The sequence below is a fragment of the Panicum hallii genome, chromosome 3, assembly GCF_002211085.1.
Source record: "Panicum hallii strain FIL2 chromosome 3, PHallii_v3.1, whole genome shotgun sequence".
Classification (NCBI taxonomy): Eukaryota; Viridiplantae; Streptophyta; class Magnoliopsida; order Poales; family Poaceae; genus Panicum; species Panicum hallii.
The window spans coordinates 17620761-17642703 of record NC_038044.1 but is presented as its reverse complement, the minus strand read 5'-3'; positions in this window follow the sequence as shown (position 1 = coordinate 17642703).

The following is a 21943-nucleotide window of genomic DNA, read 5'->3' as shown; positions in this document are numbered from 1 at the left end:
GGTGCTTTGTTTTCTCTAGTTTGTTTGCAGATCTTTATTAGCTCCTGATCCGAGCTTTGAGCTTCTATAATTCTATCCTCTAGTGTTGATTGGATGTTCAGCACATGGCTGGAACCTCGAGGAACAATGTGCACATTTAATCGTGCCATTTCCTCGCGCAGATGGTCATCTTTGGGTCCATAGGATTTCCGGCTTAAGGCATCGGCTACCACGTTCGCTTTTCCGGGGTGATAATGGATTTCCAAATTGTAGTTCTTAACCAACTCCAACCATCTTCTCTGCCTTAAGTTCAAATCCAGCTGGGTGAAGATATACTTCAGACTCTTATGGTCGGTGTAAATCTCACACTTATTTCCAATCAAGTAATGTCTCCAAATCTTAAGGGCATGCACTACGGCTGCAAATTGCAAATCATGGGTCGGATAGTTCTGCTCATGAGTCTTGAGTTGGCGGGAAGCATATGCAATGACTTTCCCATCTTGCATCAGCACACACCCTAATCCTTGTCGGGAAGCGTCACAATAAATGACAAAATCCCAATGAATGTCTGGCAGGGTCAGCACTGGGGCGGTTGTCAACCTTTGCTTCAATTCTTGAAAACTTCTTTCACAAGATTCTGTCCAGGTGAACTTCTTCTCCTTCTTAAGAAGCTCCGTCATGGGTCGGGCTATCTTGGAGAATCCCTCAATAAATCTCCGATAGTACCCAGCTAATCCAAGAAAACTTCTGATTTCACTAACATTAGTCGGTCGCTGCCAGTTGGAAACTGCTTCGACCTTCTCTGGATCCACTGCTATGCCTTCCGTGGTCAAAATGTGACCAAGGAAAGCTACTCTCTCCAGCCATAATTCACACTTGCTAAACTTGGCATATAGCCTATGTATTCTCAGCTTTTCTAATACTACCCGCAGATGTTGCTCATGTTCCTGAATACTCTTGGAGTAGACAAGTATGTTGTCGATAAAGACTACGACAAACTTATCTAGCTCGTCCATGAATACTTTATTCATGAGGTTCATAAAATAGGCAGGGGAATTGGTTAGTCCGAAGGACAGTACGGTGAACTCAAACTGCCCGTAACGGGTGACAAAAGCTGTCTTAGGGATGTCACTTTCTCTAATCTTGAGCTGAAAATATCCTGACCTGAGATCGATCTTGGAAAAGTACTTGGCTCCTTTTAGCTGATCGAAAAGGTCATCAATCCTGGGGAGGGGGTACTTATTCTTAATGGTAATCTCATTCAGTGCCCGGTAATCTACACACAACCTCATACTCCCATCTTTCTTCTTGACAAACAGAACTGGGGCTCCCCAGGGTGACGAGCTTGGTCTGATGAAGCCAATTTGTTGCAGTTCTTCTAGTTGCTCTTTAATTCCATCAACTCAGAGGCCGCCATCCTATAGGGTCTCTTGGCTATAGGGGAGGTTCCAGGGATAAGGTCAATGACGAACTCTATATCCCTATCCGGTGGCATACCGGGAAGTTCTTCGGGGAAGACATCTGGGTATCCGTTTACTACCAAGACTCCTTCTAAGGGCTTGGCTTCCATGCTGAACACCATTGGGTTAAACTCACTTTCCCGGGTATGGTAGATTACTTGTACTGCTTCGGGGTTTGCTAGGTGTACCACTTTGTTAGTACAACCTATGAGACCATTGTGTCGGCTCAACCAGTCCATTCCAAGGATCACGTCTATTCTCCTAGACTTAAGTACTACCAAGTCTGCTAGAAATTCTACCCCACTTAACTTGATCCTTACCCGTGGACAACCTAGTTGACATTTGATGTCGCCTCCAGGCATCCGGGTTAATAGGGGTGTTTTTAGTAGTACTGTAGGTATTTTGTGTTTTTCCACAAAACTTGAGGATATGAACGAGTGCGATGCTCCAGAATCAAATAGTACTGTTGCTAGAGCTGAGTTGACTAGGTACTCACCGAGCACTACGCCCTGAGCTCCTTGAGCCTCCTGCGCATCGATGTGATTGACGCGGGCTCGTCCAAATGATTGCTGGGGCTGCTTCATCTGTTGACTGTTGTCGTTGTTGCGGATGGGTACTTGGTTGGCACCGGTCAGGGCTGGTCTGGGTCCATTCACCGTGTTGGAGAAGGCTGATGTAGCCGGCTTATTCTTGGCATAAGGGCAATTGGCAATGAAATACCCTGTCTCACGGCAGTTGAAACAGGCCTTAACATTGTTGTTGTCGGAGGCGACCAGGCTTGCATTGCTCTACGGGGCCCTCATGATACTCTGGCTCCTAGGCTGTGTGTTAGGGGCCCGTGGTCCTGTCACTTGAGTGTGACACTCAGGTAATTAGTTGGGTTATACCTTAGATTTTAAGCATGTTTGTATGTTGAAAGTTTGGCAAAAATATACTTTATGTAAGCAATGCTATGAAAGAAAGGATGTTTATGTAATTAATATTAATTAAAGGTCCTTTTATGCAAAATGGATGGGGAATGAGGGAAAAGTTTAAAAGCATAAGGGTTATTTTGCAAAAAGTAGTACCTGTGGTCAAATTGTAAAAATATATGTGAAATTACCATAGGAGGTATATGTAAAAGTAATTTTACTTAGGGATTTACATAAAACATGAAATTATTACTAAGTTCATTTTAACTCAAAAACTATTGCTCAATTGTAGATGAACCTTAAAGAGAAGTTGTAGGTTTTGAAAAACCATGCACTTTTGATTTTTGGACCATCTTCATTTGAGCATTGGTTTAAAAGTTACAAGCCCTTTACAGTAAGGCCCCTGTCTTTCTCTGAAATCACAGATTAGTCCTTGAGTCAGTTCATCCCTTCTTCCTCAGGCGCTCTGCCCCCCCCCTGCTCTGCCTCTCCTGCTCAACTGCCGCCGGCGTAATGCGCCGCCCTAGCTCGCCGCCGGCCACCTTCTGCACCCCGCCCACGTGTTGCCTTCTTGCTCCTCACCGCCCTAGCTTCCTGCTGCTGGCACCCCCACCCGAGCGCCACGATACCCCTCGGCCGCCAACACCGCACGCCGGAGTGCCTGCCGCCGCCGCAATTGCCACTGGCTCGCCTTATCCCTTCCTCTCTTCTGCCCCGTAGCGCCGGCAACTCCAAGTCAATCTGTTTCCCCCGCTTATTTGCTCGCCAAACCCCTGTCCTCAACCCGTTTTCCCCTTTTCTTCTTCCCTGTGTCACCGGAGCCGCCCGCGTTTCTCACCGGCATACGCCGCAACCACCACGCCTCGCCCAAATTCCGCCGATCCAGAGCTTCCCCACCTCCTCCTCTTGCTCCCCGTCGTGATCCACACCAACCCCGGCCCTCCCCCTCACCGGAATCGCTCCACCCCGAGCCGCCCCTCCATTTGCGCCGCCGTGCTCGACTCCACCGTCGACAGCCCGCCTCGCCACTCCTCCGACCAATCCATGTAAGGGAATCGCTTCCCCACGTCCCAGTGGTGCTCATGCGCGCGCTAGACCCCCTTGTTCGCCGGCCGTTCGCCGGGAACGGCGTCGCGCCGCCACGGCCGCCGCCCCTTCTCGTCGCCGGTCGGATTTCCCCTTTGTCTGTTGGATCCCGTCTTGCCCTTTGTGCTTGCCTCGTCCCCCTGGTCGTGCTTGACCGGCCCCTCGCCGCCGGCGACCTCGCCGCCGGTGGGAACACGCCGGAGGCCGAGCCTCCAGCCATGTCGAGGCCGGACAAGGGCCTATTTGTGAGAAGAACATATCTTGCAGGGACCCCTGTGCAAATATTCGAGACCCCCCCCCTAAAGCTTCTGTTATTTCATGTGAATTTGATTCCCTGTCTTGTAAAATTCATAACAATTCACAGAAAAATCTAAAAATAGTAAAACCAATTTTGTTAGAAAGTAAATTTCAAACTCTATGATTTTTGTTAATGAAGTGTAGTGTGAAACAAAATACTTTTGCCTTTACTTTAAATCTAAGATCAAGGGGTAATTCACACTTGACCTTGTCATTTCATGCTCTATTGTTTTTCTCAAAGTTTAGCATGAATATTCTTTAAGCCCTAAGTAACCTTGTGCAATTTCAAACTCAATATTTAGTCTAAACTTAACATCTTTAATTTGAGCTTTCAAATTTAAAATAAACCTAATGTATAACCTATTCTAAATGGAATCTTAGTATTCACAAATGTAATGTTTTATGATCCTAATATATAATCAAGTTTCTATGATCTTTTATTTAAAGTTTTGAAATCAAATTTTAGTTTATTTCAAATTTAACCCAAAGGTTTAATTTATATTATAATAAAATTTTACCATATCTTATAAATGGTGTTTCAAATCTAAACCCTCGTTATTCTATACATGTTTGTGTACTAATTAGATGTGATATAATATTTAAATTTTAAATTTAAAATTCACCTCATTAATGTATCGCATTTCATATAGAATCAACGACACTCGACGACGGGGACTACGAATTGGTCTTAGGACAAGACCAAGGCTTTCCAGAAGACCCAGCACAAGTCGTCGAAGGTCTAACTGAAGCTCCGAACCCGAGTTCGGAAATCTCTGACTCTCCTGCCCCTACCCCTACTCCCGAAGGCAAGCCCCGGACATATTCCACTATTTTATTTACTCTGCAATCTATATCTATCTAAATTATATCTTGCATTAGGTCTAGGAATTGTGGTGAAACCCTAGATGCATAAATCCTAGGAATCCAATGTAATGCTCCCGAGTCCTTATCGGATAGATGCTCCGCTAATAGGACCGGTAGAAGTCGAGTGATCTCCTGTCACTCGCGCGATATAGGAGTTGCATGTTTACATTACTGCAACCACTATAAGGATGACGGACAGGGTCATGTGCTGTGTCATGACCTGGAAGCTTACCCTGTCTGTTTCGATGAAAAGTTTTAAGGCCGAAATGTTGGTAGTGGTGGCTAAGTTTTTGAAAGTACTAGCCACATGCCGCGAAATATGGTAAGCGGCAAGCCTAGTAACCAATCGGCCCGGCAAGTGGACATACCTGCCACCACTCGAGTTTATGTAATGTTCACACGCACCGACGTGCGGGAGTGCGTTCTGCAAGGCAGACAGGAATACGGGTTTTGTAGTCGCGCTACAGACGTATGTCCTGTACACATTGGGTGTGCGTACGGTCCTGCAGTCGCTTGTGGTGGACCTGATCCACGACCTGGAATGAAAGGCAAACGGTTGCTTGGGAATGATCGTTGGATCTTCCGAGCGTGTGAGTTAGGTTTACCTTGCAAGGTTAAATTCGATTCGAATCGTCCGCCTCTCACGATGCTTGAGACTGCTTATCCCTTCTGCCACATTGAGTAATAAGAGTAATTGTTGATGAGATAATCTTGATGGATGATAATCACTACCTTGCTTGTTCAGTATAGGTGCTAACCTAGAATGGCTAATCAAATTAGAATCTGAAAGCTAAAATTTGAAAGTAGTTCATACTCTTTGTTGCTTTTCAGCTGAAAATGAACCTAGAGCCTTTACAACAACTTCATGAGTCTAGTTATGGGCTAAGTATACCCAAACCCGGGTAAGCCTTGCTGAGTATTAGAATACTCAGCCTTGCCAATGTCTGTTTCAGGTATTACCTACGAGAACCCCACGGACAACCTTGAGTGGCCTACGTCCGTTCCATTTGGCTGGTCCGTGGAGTGGGACCCGTCCCCGGCCGGCACTGACCCTCCGGAGTGACACCAAGCCCTGGGCTAAGCTTGGCGTTCGCCTTCGCGTCGTGTGTAGTCGCGTAAAACTTTTTCTTCCGCTGTGAGTTTAGACAAGCTGTTACGCTTGTCAGTTTGAACATGGTTGTATAAATTTACTTCTCTTGAACTCGTTTTGTAATAATATATATATATGGCTGTAAATTAAAGTTGATGAGCTATTCTGTGATGTGAACTCGCCATCGTGCGAGGTAAACCTACTTCGATCCTGCTGAACCGTGGTTGAATCGGGCGGAGACCCGACAGACCAAAGGATTGTTCCGTCTGAAGTGCGTTAAGCTGATTGCAGTTGTACGGCGATCAATAGCGCACTTGAGCCGGAATAATTCGAGCGGTTCTGCCACAGCTGGTACCAGAGCTGTAGGTTTATCTTTACATCTAGAATAGCTCTTAAAAGGTGTTTTCTGGATAAAAGTTTGCCAACAAATGAGTTTATAAAATACGTTGGATCCGTTAAGGTTGTGCTTAGAACGTAAAGCCCTAAGGGTTTATATGGGAAAGTATCAGGTGGCTAATGGTATCTATATATGTATAGATAGATCTGACTTGCAGCACTACTTTCTGTCAAAACTTAAATTCCTGCACAACCCAACTTTACTTCCTGTAACGACATCTACGAACGGAGGTAAGAAGGTAAGGATCCTCAGCCAACTGAGGGAGCTTGGCCTTCCCGTCGGTGATGCGAACCGAACGCTGTTTCTCAAGCAGTGGCCTACTTGAGATGCTGCCAATATACCAACTTAGGTTGATTATATTGGGAGTATATGGTTCGGCGCAGGGTATGGCGATCGCTGTTCATACCCCCGCATTTTGCGGTACCCCCGTGAATACGTTGTTTCGATAACGTATGTTAACGTTGTCTGTACGACGGTAATTGTACAGATGCTGTTTCTATAGTGAACAGTAATGTTTGGGGACGCTTTCATGTCGTGCTGCCATGAAAGGTTCATGAGATATATATATCTGTGTAATCTTCTGCAGGTACACTGACCTCGATTACGCTATTAGGACGCGTAGGGTTTACCGACTAGTTTTATATAGGGAGAGACGTATGGTTATGCCACCGGAATTAACTACGTAAGTCCGAAAATATTCGGAAGTTGTTTTGGTTGTGAAGGCGAGTAGCACGTGCATGCATCTTTTGTCAATAAAAGAATTTCATATATGATGGATATGTTGTTTGTTTTTGGAATGGGGTAATGAAGAGCTAAGAACAGCTTTAAGTTGGGTATTTTGTATGGGATCTTAGTTTTCCATCTGATTTCCAGCCTTTGCTGTTAACAGAATTGGTTATTTTGATCTGTTTATCTTGTACTCTCCTAACAAGATAACAAGTTTTACCATTTGCATCCTGGTCGCAGATGGCAGCACCTTCCAATGTTTTCTGGGATCCGGAAGGGCATCTCCACACTAATGCCCTTCACTGGGAGGGTTTTCCCCGCTTGCTATGGGAATCTTTGCAGGCTTTCCATTATACAGAACCCCCTCAATATGACGCTGTAGAACATGTGGAAAACGGAATCCATAGGGCCCATGTTAGGATGAGTATACCTCAGCATCCCTTCCGTTCACAATGGCAGCCCATTGAGATCAGCACGACGGGCTACAGAATTATGGATACTATTGAAGCAGCGGCCCTAGAAGCCATTTATGCTTTTTGCAATCAACACCCCGAGGAAGTTGTAGGACAACCTATAGGTTTGTTTGCCACGACAGATCCTGGTGAAGCGGAGCGAGACCTTGGAACAATTCCTGAAAGTCATAGACTGGAAGGTCCACCAGAAGAAGTAGTGCAAGGAATGAGGCGTTATACGGGCGTGCAATACCACTATCACATGCTGCTACGCCGTGAGATGGGCCATCTGATTACTGCTGCGCGAAGTTTCCACGGGGACGCTGCCAGATACTTCACCCAGGCAGACCAACTTCAAGCAGTGGTACTTGAGAAGAATGGAATAATCGCTACTCAAAACGAGACCATCCATCATCGTGAAGATCAGATCAACGAGAGTGATCACATAATCACTCAGCGGGATACTGTTATTGAATTTCTACAGGCACAAGTTCAAGATCTGATCCTTGCAGTGGATGATGCTCAAGCTCAGATTGAAGAATTGCAGCAGCCCCCGATTCCTCCCGTTGCACCTGCAACACCTGAAGCTGAAGAGGAAGATCCCGAGGAGATTGAAGGGGTCTCCGAACTTGATTCCGAGCATGGGGATCCTGTCGTCAGTCCCCATCATTCCTCCTCTGGAAGTCAGTCATCAGTGGGCAATTTTGATGACTTTTAGTCATAGTTGACAGCGTGGTGGTTTAGATGTACTAAATGTATAGGATGTAACATAAGTAATGTGTAGAACATCTAGTTATAAAGCCACTTGTTGTATATGTGGCATGTACTTTTAGGTAAAAGTTTGTAACCTTTTGAGTGTGCTGATGTAAGATAGTAGTAATCTAAATCCTGAGTTTGGGTTATCTTGTTCGACATCTGTGCGTCTGTTATAAGTAGATTGAATGGAGCATATGTATTACATTTCAGCTTGATAAAATGTACATTATCTGAAATTGGAGTAAGATTATGGTTGATATTGGATGTCTCCTTTATTTCAGATGGTTGGAGCTACTCGGGGAACCCCGGAAGGATTCCGGGCAGGACAACCCGGTAGTTCCCAGCAACCACCACCGCCACCTCCAAACCTGGCCGAGGTTATGGCCCGGCAAACCGAGCTTCTAAATCAACTTGTACAAGCTCAGATGGGCCATTTCCAGCAGCAACCTCGAGGCCGAGGTGAACCTCTGTCGGCCAACTATCAGGACTTCCTCAGCACCCAACCTCCTTTATTCCATAAGGCCGATGAGCCTCTGGACGCAGATGCCTGGTTGCGGACTATCGAATCTAAGTTCGCTTTACTGTCAGCTCCATGTTCAGAGGAGAACAAGGTGCTCTTCGCTGCCCAGCAACTTCGAGGCCATGCACGTCTTTGGTGGGACCAGTTTCATGCAATGCAACCCGCCGAACACGTGATTATTTGGGAGGAATTTCGGACTGCTTTCCGGGCACATCACATACCAGCTGGACTCATTGAGCGAAAGCTCAATGAATTTTTAAATCTGACCCAAGGTACCCGCACAGTTACACAATATGCACAGGTTTTCAATCACCTGTGCCAGTATGCGGGATCACATGCGGACACAGATGCCCGCAAATGTGATCGTTTCCGTCGAGGCTTAAACACCAAGCTCAAGGAATGGCTGAATTTGGTAAAGGCCAATGATTTCAATGAGTTGGTCAACATGGCCATAACTCAAGAAGATTGCATTGCCGCCCACAGGGCGGAAAAGAAACGAAAAGCACCCACCGGGCCTACAACTCCACAGTCGCCGCGGTATCGGCTGGTCCCGAGCAACGCCCCTCGAGCTCCATCTCGAGGCAATATAACTGGCAGATGGGTAGCCCGACCTCCCCAACAAATACCATTCAACCGACCACCCCTGCCACAAAATCAGCAACAACCCCAACAAGGTCCACGACCGAGCTTTCCGCCAGCTACTCCAGGAAACAGCAATTATCGTTGTTTCAATTGCGGAAGCCCGTCCCACTTCATTAAGGATTGCCCTCAACCTAGGAAATCATTCCAAGGGCAAACATCTAATCCGAACTATAAGGGCAAGGGTAAGAGACAAGTGGTGCAAGTCCGACAAGGGAGGGTGAATCTCACTACACTCTCCGAACTTCCTGAAGGAGCACCGATAATGACGGGTACATTTTCTATTAATCGTTATCCCGTTATTATTCTTTTCGATACTGGAGCTACCCATAGTTTTATCAGTATGGATTGTGGGATTAGAGTGGGCATGGATATTTGTACTATAAGTGAAACTTACAAGATTGTAACTCCTGGTGGTAAGACTATGTCTAATCAAATGTGTAGGAAGGTACCGATTCAACTGGGTAGTCATCTAATCAAAACAGATCTGCTAGCACTAGACCTAAAGGGGATAGATGTTCTTTTAGGAATGAACTGGATGGCACAGCACCATGTGTCCTTAGATATCTCTTCTCGTACTGTGGAAATAGGTTCACCGGAGAATGAACCTACTATCCTTTATCTTCCGCAACCAAAATCCTTTAACTCTTGCACCTATGCCATATCTAAGGTCGAACTTGAAGATATTCCAGTCGTCTGTGAATATCCAGATGTTTTTCCAGATGACTTACCTGGAATGCCTCCAGACAGAGATATCGAGTTCATTATAGAACTTCAACCTGGTACAGCCCCTATTTCTAAGAGACCTTATCGTATGCCTCCTAATGAGTTGGCCGAATTAAAAACTCAACTCCAAGATCTCTTAGATAAAGGTTTCATTCGCCCGAATGCATCACCATGGGGTTGTCCGGCCTTATTTGTGAAAAAGAAAGATAATAGCTTAAGGCTGTGTGTTGATTATCGTCCTCTCAATGCGGTAACTATCAAAAATAAGTACCCTCTACCCCGCATTGATATCCTCTTTGATCAATTAGCCGGAGCTAAAGTGTTTTCTAAAATAGATCTTCGTTCCGGCTACCACCAAATTAAGATTCGGCCCAGTGATGTTCCAAAAACCGCCTTCTCCACTCGGTATGGTCTATACGAGTATCTTGTCATGTCGTTTGGTCTCACTAATGCCCCAGCCTATTTCATGTACCTCATGAATTCTGTTTTCATGCAAGAGCTCGACAAATTTGTCGTGGTCTTCATTGATGACATCTTGATCTACTCAAAAACTCCAAAAGATCATGCTAAGCATCTCCATGTCATCCTTCAGCGATTAAGAGACCATCGCCTATATGCCAAATTCTCTAAATGTGAGTTTTGGCTAGATACAGTCAAATTTCTGGGCCATACCATCTCCAGTGACGGAATATCTGTCGATCCCAGTAAAGTACAAGAAGTGATGGATTGGAAACCCCCAACCTCCGTCCATCAGATTCGTAGTTTTCTCGGTCTAGCTGGCTATTATCGCCGTTTCATTCCTGACTTTTCTAAAATAGCCAAACCTATGACCGAACTACTAAAGAAAGGTGTGAAATTTTCCTGGGATCAAAAATGCGAAGATGCATTTCATACCCTTAGAAATCATCTTACGACTGCACCAGTCTTAGCTCAACCAGATGTCTCAAAACCTTTTGACATCTATTGTGATGCATCAGGAACTGGACTTGGTTGTGTACTTATGCAAGACAACCGAGTCATTGCATATGCATCACGAGCACTTAGGGTTCATGAACAAAACTACCCTACTCATGATCTCGAACTTGCAGCGGTTATTCATGCCCTAAAGATCTGGAGACATCATCTAATGGGTACGAAATGCCATATCTATACTGATCATAAAAGCCTCAAGTACATCTTTACCCAGGCAGATTTAAACATGAGGCAAAGGCGCTGGTTAGAACTTATCAAGGATTATGACTTGGAAGTGCATTATCATCCGGGCAAGGCCAATGTCGTTGCAGATGCCCTTAGTCGCAAAGCACATTGTCCTTGCCTATCCATTAAAGCATTTAATGAAACTCTCTGTTGGGAAATGAGTAAACTTAATCTAGAGATCGTTTCCCAAGGTGACTTAAACCATATCTCGGTTGAAGCCACACTCAGAGATAATATTGTTCTAGCACAACAGCGTAATGAAGGGGTTAAAATCATCAAGCAGAAAATAACCCAAGGTGAAGGGAAGTATAAGTGCTTCCGAGTAGATCCTGAAGGAGTTTTATGGTTCAATGAGCGTATTGTTGTACCGAAAGACCATAAACTCCGAAAACGAATAATGGATGAGGCCCATCTATCCAAATTCTCTATACATCCTGGCAGTACAAAAATGTATCAGGATCTGAAACAGAATTTTTGGTGGACTCGTATGAGACGAGAAATAGCTAAGTATGTGTCAGAATGTGACATCTGCCAAAGAGTCAAAGCCAGTCATTTGAAGACTGCTGGTATTCTTCAACCTCTACCCATTCCCTCGTGGAAGTGGGAGGATATCAGTATGGACTTTATTGTTGGCCTACCCAACACTTCTCGGAGGCATGACTCTATTTGGGTAATCGTTGATCGATTAACCAAGACGGCACATTTTCTCCCTGTGCATACCACATATAATGCTAAAAGGTATGCTGAGATTTATCTGGATCAGATTATTCGACTCCATGGAGTACCTAAAACGATCATTTCAGATCGTGGAGCACAATTTGTCGCTAGGTTCTGGGAGCAACTTCATGAGGCTCTTGGGACTAAATTAATTCGAAGCTCCGCCTATCATCCTCAAACGGATGGGCAAACTGAGCGAATAAATCAGATTCTAGAAGATATGCTCAGAGCTTGTGTACTCCAATTTGACAAAAATTGGGATAAGTACTTGTCGCTAGCAGAATTCTCTTATAACAATAGCTATCAGACAAGTATTAAAATGGCCCCATTTGAAGCATTATACGGTCGCCGATGCCAAACTCCTTTGAATTGGTCACAAACCGGCGAACGTAAAATTTTTGGACCCGATCTAGTTGTAGAAGCAGAGGATAAAGTCAAGCTTATCCAGGACAATCTAAAGGCCGCTCAATCTCGACAGAAAAGCTACGCTGATATACGAAGAAGACCATTACAGTTTTATGTCGGAGACTTCGTATATCTTCGAGTATCTCCCATTCGAGGTGTTCAAAGATTCGGTGTAAAAGGGAAACTTGCTCCTCGATACATCGGACCCTTTGAAATCCTTGAAATTTGTGGACCTGTAGCTTATCGTCTCCAACTTCCTTCTCAATTAGCGGCCATCCATAACATCTTTCATGTATCCCAACTCAGAAAGTGTGTTAAAATCCCCACCGAGATCATCGATTCTCAAGCTATCGAAATCGAACCAGATCTGACCTATACAGAACAACCTATCAGAATTCTCGACACGAAAGAAAGAAGTACCAGAAGAAAAACCACCAAAATGTACAAGGTTCAATGGAACCATCATACAGAGGAAGAGGCAACGTGGGAAACCGAATCTTATCTTCAACACCACTTTCCCGATTTCTTCTAAATCAATCTTCGAGCTTGGTCTTTCTATCTCATCCTGCTTCAGAATCTCGGGACGAGATTCTTTTTAGGGGGGAAGGCTGTGACACTCAGGTAATTAGTTGGGTTATACCTTAGATTTTAAGCATGTTTGTATGTTCAAAGTTTGGCAAAAATATACTTTATGTAAGCAATGCTATGAAAGAAAGGATGTTTATGTAATTAATATTAATTAAAGGTCCTTTTATGCAAAATGGATGGGGAATGAGGGAAAAGTTTAAAAGCATAAGGGTTATTTTGCAAAAAGTAGTACCTGTGGTCAAATTGTAAAAATATATGTGAAATTACCATAGGAGGTATATGTAAAAGTAATTTTACTTAGGGATTTACATAAAACATGAAATTATTACTAAGTTCATTTTAACTCAAAAACTATTGCTCAATTGTAGATGAACCTTAAAGAGAAGTTGTAGGTTTTGAAAAACCATGCACTTTTGATTTTTGGACCATCTTCATTTGAGCATTGGTTTAAAAGTTACAAGCCCTTTACAGTAAGGCCCCTGTCTTTCTCTGAAATCACAGATTAGTCCTTGAGTCAGTTCATCCCTTCTTCCTCAGGCGCTCTGCCCCCCCCCTGCTCTGCCTCTCCTGCTCAACTGCCGCCGGCGTAATGCGCCGCCCTAGCTCGCCGCCGGCCACCTTCTGCACCCCGCCCACGTGTTGCCTTCTTGCTCCTCACCGCCCTAGCTTCCTGCTGCTGGCACCCCCACCCGAGCGCCACGATACCCCTCGGCCGCCAACACCGCACGCCGGAGTGCCTGCCGCCGCCGCAATTGCCACTGGCTCGCCTTATCCCTTCCTCTCTTCTGCCCCGTAGCGCCGGCAACTCCAAGTCAATCTGTTTCCCCCGCTTATTTGCTCGCCAAACCCCTGTCCTCAACCCGTTTTCCCCTTTTCTTCTTCCCTGTGTCACCGGAGCCGCCCGCGTTTCTCACCGGCATACGCCGCAACCACCACGCCTCGCCCAAATTCCGCCGATCCAGAGCTTCCCCACCTCCTCCTCTTGCTCCCCGTCGTGATCCACACCAACCCCGGCCCTCCCCCTCACCGGAATCGCTCCACCCCGAGCCGCCCCTCCATTTGCGCCGCCGTGCTCGACTCCACCGTCGACAGCCCGCCTCGCCACTCCTCCGACCAATCCATGTAAGGGAATCGCTTCCCCACGTCCCAGTGGTGCTCATGCGCGCGCTAGACCCCCTTGTTCGCCGGCCGTTCGCCGGGAACGGCGTCGCGCCGCCACGGCCGCCGCCCCTTCTCGTCGCCGGTCGGATTTCCCCTTTGTCTGTTGGATCCCGTCTTGCCCTTTGTGCTTGCCTCGTCCCCCTGGTCGTGCTTGACCGGCCCCTCGCCGCCGGCGACCTCGCCGCCGGTGGGAACACGCCGGAGGCCGAGCCTCCAGCCATGTCGAGGCCGGACAAGGGCCTATTTGTGAGAAGAACATATCTTGCAGGGACCCCTGTGCAAATATTCGAGACCCCCCCCCCTAAAGCTTCTGTTATTTCATGTGAATTTGATTCCCTGTCTTGTAAAATTCATAACAATTCACAGAAAAATCTAAAAATAGTAAAACCAATTTTGTTAGAAAGTAAATTTCAAACTCTATGATTTTTGTTAATGAAGTGTAGTGTGAAACAAAATACTTTTGCCTTTACTTTAAATCTAAGATCAAGGGGTAATTCACACTTGACCTTGTCATTTCATGCTCTATTGTTTTTCTCAAAGTTTAGCATGAATATTCTTTAAGCCCTAAGTAACCTTGTGCAATTTCAAACTCAATATTTAGTCTAAACTTAACATCTTTAATTTGAGCTTTCAAATTTAAAATAAACCTAATGTATAACCTATTCTAAATGGAATCTTAGTATTCACAAATGTAATGTTTTATGATCCTAATATATAATCAAGTTTCTATGATCTTTTATTTAAAGTTTTGAAATCAAATTTTAGTTTATTTCAAATTTAACCCAAAGGTTTAATTTATATTATAATAAAATTTTACCATATCTTATAAATGGTGTTTCAAATCTAAACCCTCGTTATTCTATACATGTTTGTGTACTAATTAGATGTGATATAATATTTAAATTTTAAATTTAAAATTCACCTCATTAATGTATCGCATTTCATATAGAATCAACGACACTCGACGACGGGGACTACGAATTGGTCTTAGGACAAGACCAAGGCTTTCCAGAAGACCCAGCACAAGTCGTCGAAGGTCTAACTGAAGCTCCGAACCCGAGTTCGGAAATCTCTGACTCTCCTGCCCCTACCCCTACTCCCGAAGGCAAGCCCCGGACATATTCCACTATTTTATTTACTCTGCAATCTATATCTATCTAAATTATATCTTGCATTAGGTCTAGGAATTGTGGTGAAACCCTAGATGCATAAATCCTAGGAATCCAATGTAATGCTCCCGAGTCCTTATCGGATAGATGCTCCGCTAATAGGACCGGTAGAAGTCGAGTGATCTCCTGTCACTCGCGCGATATAGGAGTTGCATGTTTACATTACTGCAACCACTATAAGGATGATGGACAGGGTCATGTGCTGTGTCATGACCTGGAAGCTTACCCTGTCTGTTTCGATGAAAAGTTTTAAGGCCGAAATGTTGGTAGTGGTGGCTAAGTTTTTGAAAGTACTAGCCACATGCCGCGAAATATGGTAAGCGGCAAGCCTAGTAACCAATCGGCCCGGCAAGTGGACATACCTGCCACCACTCGAGTTTATGTAATGTTCACACGCACCGACGTGCGGGAGTGCGTTCTGCAAGGCAGACAGGAATACGGGTTTTGTAGTCGCGCTACAGACGTATGTCCTGTACACATTGGGTGTGCGTACGGTCCTGCAGTCGCTTGTGGTGGACCTGATCCACGACCTGGAATGAAAGGCAAACGGTTGCTTGGGAATGATCGTTGGATCTTCCGAGCGTGTGAGTTAGGTTTACCTTGCAAGGTTAAATTCGATTCGAATCGTCCGCCTCTCACGATGCTTGAGACTGCTTATCCCTTCTGCCACATTGAGTAATAAGAGTAATTGTTGATGAGATAATCTTGATGGATGATAATCACTACCTTGCTTGTTCAGTATAGGTGCTAACCTAGAATGGCTAATCAAATTAGAATCTGAAAGCTAAAATTTGAAAGTAGTTCATACTCTTTGTTGCTTTTCAGCTGAAAATGAACCTAGAGCCTTTACAACAACTTCATGAGTCTAGTTATGGGCTAAGTATACCCAAACCCGGGTAAGCCTTGCTGAGTATTAGAATACTCAGCCTTGCCAATGTCTGTTTCAGGTATTACCTACGAGAACCCCACGGACAACCTTGAGTGGCCTACGTCCGTTCCATTTGGCTGGTCCGTGGAGTGGGACCCGTCCCCGGCCGGCACTGACCCTCCGGAGTGACACCAAGCCCTGGGCTAAGCTTGGCGTTCGCCTTCGCGTCGTGTGTAGTCGCGTAAAACTTTTTCTTCCACTGTGAGTTTAGACAAGCTGTTACGCTTGTCAGTTTGAACATGGTTGTATAAATTTACTTCTCTTGAACTCGTTTTGTAATAATATATATATATGGCTGTAAATTAAAGTTGATGAGCTATTCTGTGATGTGAACTCGCCATCGTGCGAGGTAAACCTACTTCGATCCTGCTGAACCGTGGTTGAATCGGGCGGAGACCCGACAGACCAAAGGATTGTTCCGTCTGAAGTGCGTTAAGCTGATTGCAGTTGTACGGCGATCAATAGCGCACTTGAGCCGGAATAATTCGAGCGGTTCTGCCACATTGAGACTGAGTCCTGTACTACATTGGGGCCTGAGATCTCGATGCAGTGTAGCTGAAGTTCCTCGGCTTTTGGAAACGGTCCTGTTGGCGGGCCTTACTCTCCAGGAATTTGCGTTTGTTATCCTTCCTTTCTTCAATTTTGGCCCTTTCCGTAAGGATAGCCTTGTTCATCAGGTTATTGAAGTCAAAATAGATCTGAGGGGTAAGCAAGGTCCGGAGTTCTGGGTCTAGTCCCTTCTTGAACATGTCTTGTTTCTTTTCATCGTCGTTCACTTCCTCCGGTGCATATCGAGCTAACTCCATGAACCGGTGGGTGTACTCTTCCACCGTCATGCTTTCTTGCTGCAGTGCGCGGAACTCATCCGCCTTGCGCTTCATGGTGGCCGAAGGGATGTGATAACGGCGGAACTCGCTCATGAATTCCTCCCAAGTGATGGTAGAGGCATCCTCGGCTGCGGCACAATAATTCTCCCACCAGGCTAATGCGGTTCCGGTGAGTTGGTGGGCTGCCAGAAGGACTTTGTCTCGGTCCTGCCATTCAAACGGTTCGAGTTTCCTCTGAATTACTCGTAACCAGTCATCTGCATCCAAAGGGTTGCAGGATCCGGCAAAGGTGGACGGCTTGGTCCTTAGAAAAGCTGTCAGCTTGTCATTCATGTTCTGCCCTCGTGGTTGCCAGTTAACGAGGGCATTGGCCAGTGTTTCCAGTATAAGGGTCTGGTTGTGGATTATCTGTGCCAGGTCTCCGAGGGGTGGGGGTGGTGGTAGTTGCTCTCCTCCTTGATTTTCTCCTCGGTTCTAGCTTACTTCCTGCTCTTCCTGAGGAAGATCTTGTCCAACAGGCTGTGCTCCGGCACTAGCGGCTGCGGGGTTCCGACTACGGGAGGCCCTCGTGACGTTTCGGGGAGCCACCTGTTGATTGGATAGATTGGGGTTACGATTATGTGATGTTTAAGTTGTTTAATTCGTATATAAGGCAGAATCTACCTCCTGCCGGTAGTCACACAATAAACCAGCACACAACATCACAAACAACAAGCACAAACAACTTCATTACTGCAAGGGGGTACAGCTTGGGGGTAAAACCAGATCTCGTACTACTCGTCCGGGGTCATGCCTAGGGGCACGACTTAAGCAAAAAGAGGCTTGGGGGTACATCACTAGGGTGGCGTCAGTTATTTTACTCGCGGGGCGTGCCTTCTCCTGGGGCGGGGAGTGTGAGTAATCCTTGCTCGCCGTTCTCTGGATTTCCATTTGCCAAGGGTTGTGCAACACCATCTCTTTCAACGGCGGTAGCAGAACTTTCAGGGTTCTCGGATGGGTCTTGTGAATTTCCAAAGAGTGGTCCCCATCCTATGACAGGTGTCCCGAGTAAAACATGGTCTTCTCTAATTGCCGGGACTGGTGTTCCACTTTGGATCCATTCTTGCATACGCCGGTCTCGGGCCTGCCTGAGGCTCTCTTGGGCGACTGCCTCGCTGCTGACCGCAGCTGCGGCTCTTGCCTCGGCTTGGGCTGCTCGGATCTGCTGCAGTCTTACTGTGAGCTCTGCTTGCTTGGCTCGTTGGGTCTGCTCTCTCAGAAGGTTGGCTTGCTCATCAAAGAGTTGGTCCAAGACGGCTAGATAAGTAGCCACTTGGTACAGAGGGCCTTCTTCATGGCGACGTCGTTCCAGACTTCTCATGCGTGCTTCCCAAACTGGGGTTCTGATGGCCGGCGGGAAGAACCTCACTGGTGTGGGGGCGAGGTGTCTTTCAAAAATCTGGCATAAATAACGAAGTGCTTTTCTGACGGTCAAGGGGTAGGTGTCCTGGTGCCTAAACCCTGTGGCAGTCACTCGCCATGGCTGGATGTCGGGGTAGCGGTTGCTCCTGGTGATGACCAGGATCACCCTACAGCGGAGGGTACCATGGTGTTCGTACTCTCTGCTGTAGTAGTTTGGGCGTTCCGTAACACCAAGGCTTTCCAGAGCGTTGATCAAAAGGCTGGGAAAGCCAGGTGCAGCTTGGCAATTGCCCTGGGTCCATCCATCCTCAGCCATCTGAAACAAGGACAGGGTAAACAATCTTGCACAGGTACAAAAGGGAGTAGATAATATTTATTAGTGCAACATGGGGGGTACCGTTTCCATGGATACGTGGTTATTAGGGTAGGGTTCTAGCTTAGAGTGCTACTCCTATCATGGGGATTATTCCCCGATTCTGATAGGCGCTTCTTTATTGGGAGGCACCGATCCATCACCTCATCTTCGGTCTGAGTACCTTTATCCCAATGGGTTTCCTCAGGTTCCTCTTCTTCCTCTATCCATCCACCTATTTCTCTGCGGTTTTCGTATTCCTGCATCTGGGCTTGGAGGGAGGCTAGGAAATACTCGGCGCGTGCGGCTCTTATCTGTTGTTCTTCCAGTTCCTGGGTTGCCTTTTCTGCCCTATGGATTAGCTGCTTCAGTTGTGCCGCCTGTTCGCGGTAGAGTTCATCCAAGCCGGTAAGGTAGATGGATAGGTGGGAGACCGTATCTTCTAGGTCTTCTTCTTCCCTTCCGAGTCCTCTCATCCGGGCAATCCAAGTGCGTCCTCTTCCTTCGGTAGGTGGGAAAAATCCCATAGGAGTCCGCTGAAGGTGGTGCTTGTAAATCACACGCAGTCGTCGCAGGGCTTTACGGGCGGCCTTTCGGTAGGTGTCAGGGAAGCGAAAGTCAGAGGTGGAGATGAACCAGGGGTCCACATCAGGGTAGCGGGTGCTTCTTCCCACAAAGACCATCATGTCGCACCGAAAGGTGCCCTTGGAGGTGTATTCTCGGTAGGCATACTCTGGTGGTTCCATAACTCCGATGCGTTCCAAGCTGAGTATTAATAGCTTAGGAAGGCCGGGCTCTGCGTGGCAGATTCCGTCAACCCATCCATTGTCAGCCATCTGGAACAGGGCAAGAACCAGTGGTGAGTGTTTGTGCAGGAAAAGAACTAAGTCAGAACAAGTCCTAGGGCCTGAAAAAGGATCTTGTTTCTAGGGTCACGTCCTACGGCCAGCCTACGGCTCTGATACCACCTGAAGTGTCCCCCCCATTAGGGAAGACTTAAAAGTGATGCTTTATCAGTCCCAGGAGGCTGATAACACTTTTATTACATCAGATGGTACATCACCGTACAACTCTACGCGGTAATGGGCAGTGAAGCGCCACTATCGCGAGGATTACAACTAAAACCCACACTACTACACTAGCTACGAAAAGAGGGTCATCAGAGTCTTATGCCATGCAGAACTCCAGCGGTGGCCCTAACCACAGGCAAGACTGGGTGCAGGACGAAACCCTACTCGACATCTTTGGTGAGGTAGTCTGGATCTTCTGCTGTAAAAAGTAAGGATGGGGTGAGTACAAACGTACTCAGCAAGCCTAATCACACCCACGGAGGGGGTATAACAGAAATCAATGCACAGGACAATCCAAGGACAAGGTTAGGGTTCATTTGCGGAAAACTCGGTTGTATGCAAAGGTTCGTTTAGAAACATTTTTAAAACAAGTTTTTTAGTGTCGGTGCAGATCCCAACAAAGCCATTACCCACCTTAGCTAGACCTGACTAGCCACCACGGGATCCATCAAGGGGTCATTCAACCTATCTCCGAGGTTTAACCGGGGCATAAGTCACACAGAGCTTATCCCTTCTCCTTTGATCACCCGTTGCTCTCAGCTCTCCTGATGGCTATCAGACTAACTAGTGGGATTTATGCTAAGCCGTTGCCCATACAACGGTCAAGTGGTTTGCACGATGGAAGCTAGGTGAGATGACACATCAACTCGGTCCTTAGGGGTGACAAGATGGATATCTCCCTTCCTTGCTCAACCACACAGGTACGAGCACACCAACGGCAATTCACACAGAAATGCCATCCATCCCATCTAACTCATCTTTTAAAACCACATTTTATCTCTTCCCACACACACACACACATATTTTTATTTATAAAACAGGTAGTCAAGGAATAGTCATCGCAAAACAAGGGGTGATTATCACAAAACAAGGGTGGCTATCCTACCATGTATTCTCAAGCAAAACCATGCATTTTTGTAAAAGAGGCCAACGGGTTGTATTCATAAAAACTAGGGTAGAAACATGCATCAAAGGGTGGGATTGAACTTGCCATCTTCAAATCCTTCCGGAAGGTCCTGATCGAAGCACTGTCCTTCGAGTTTGGGGTTGCGAAACTAGTCCTCGTTCGCTTGCTCACAGACGGATTCTCCCTCGTTCACACCGTGTTCTACGACGCATACAAACAAGCACACAATCAATCGAAAGAACTAAAAGCTTTTATCGTTGAGCTTGAATCGGAAACAATTCAGTTATAGAGATAGGAGCAATATTTTTGGGTGGTTTCCTAATGGCATGGTCAAAACTATGCCAGAAAGGGCGTGGTAAAGTTTCGGATCGATCGGAGATTGTTTGGCACATAAAATGACGAGTTAAAAAGGGGTTCAGGGGTTAAACAAGGGGCCCGGGGCTCATTTGTAAATGGTTATGAAACGGAAAAGGGCTTGGTTATAAATTTTAGAAACATTTGGGGCATAGCAGAAAGGTGTAAGGGTTTATTTGATATTAAGTTTATGTGGTGGGAGGGCCTAGTTTGGAATATGGCAAAGAGGGGGGCTCTTCTTGCACAGATGCCAAAAGGGTGGAGGGGTTCTTAAACACATAGGAGGGAAGGGAAGGGCCTAAGGGCAAATTTTCCCCTTTCTTCCTCCGCTCGTCGACAGGAAACAGAGGAGGGGAGGGGTCCCTGCGGCGGCCGATTCCGGCGGCCCAGGGCGCGGCGGCAGCCGGGGATAGGGGCAAAAGAGATAGGTAGGCAAGGGGATTCCATCCCCCTCCTTACCTCGAGCCAGGATGGAGCGTGGAGGGCGGACCACTAGGGCCGGCGGGCGGTGGTGGGGGAAGCTCGCGGCGGAGGCTATGGAGCACAGGGAGGAGGGCAGGAGGTGGCGGTGGTGCTTGAGGACGACGCGAGGGGTCGTTTTATAGGCGAAAAGAGGCGGTGGCGAGGCCGGGTTTAGGTGGAGGCCGACGAGCGGCACGGAGCGCCATTAATGGCGTTCGGCCGTTCGCTTTCATCATGACGTGGCGTGCGGCGAGGGCGTGGGCGTCAAGGCATCATCGAGCACGTGGTGGAGAGGCTGTGCGAGCACAGGGCGATGGCGCGAGCGGCGAGGGAGGGATGCGGCAGTGGCGTGCGGCACGGCGTGCAGCGCGGCCACGCGGTGCGCGTGCACGCGCGTCGCGGCACGGCTGTGTGTAGTGCGTGTGCGTGCTCGTGGGCAGGCCGGGGCGCGCGCGTCGCGTGCGGGCCGAGCGGCGGTGTGGCTGCTCTGCAGCGCAGGGGG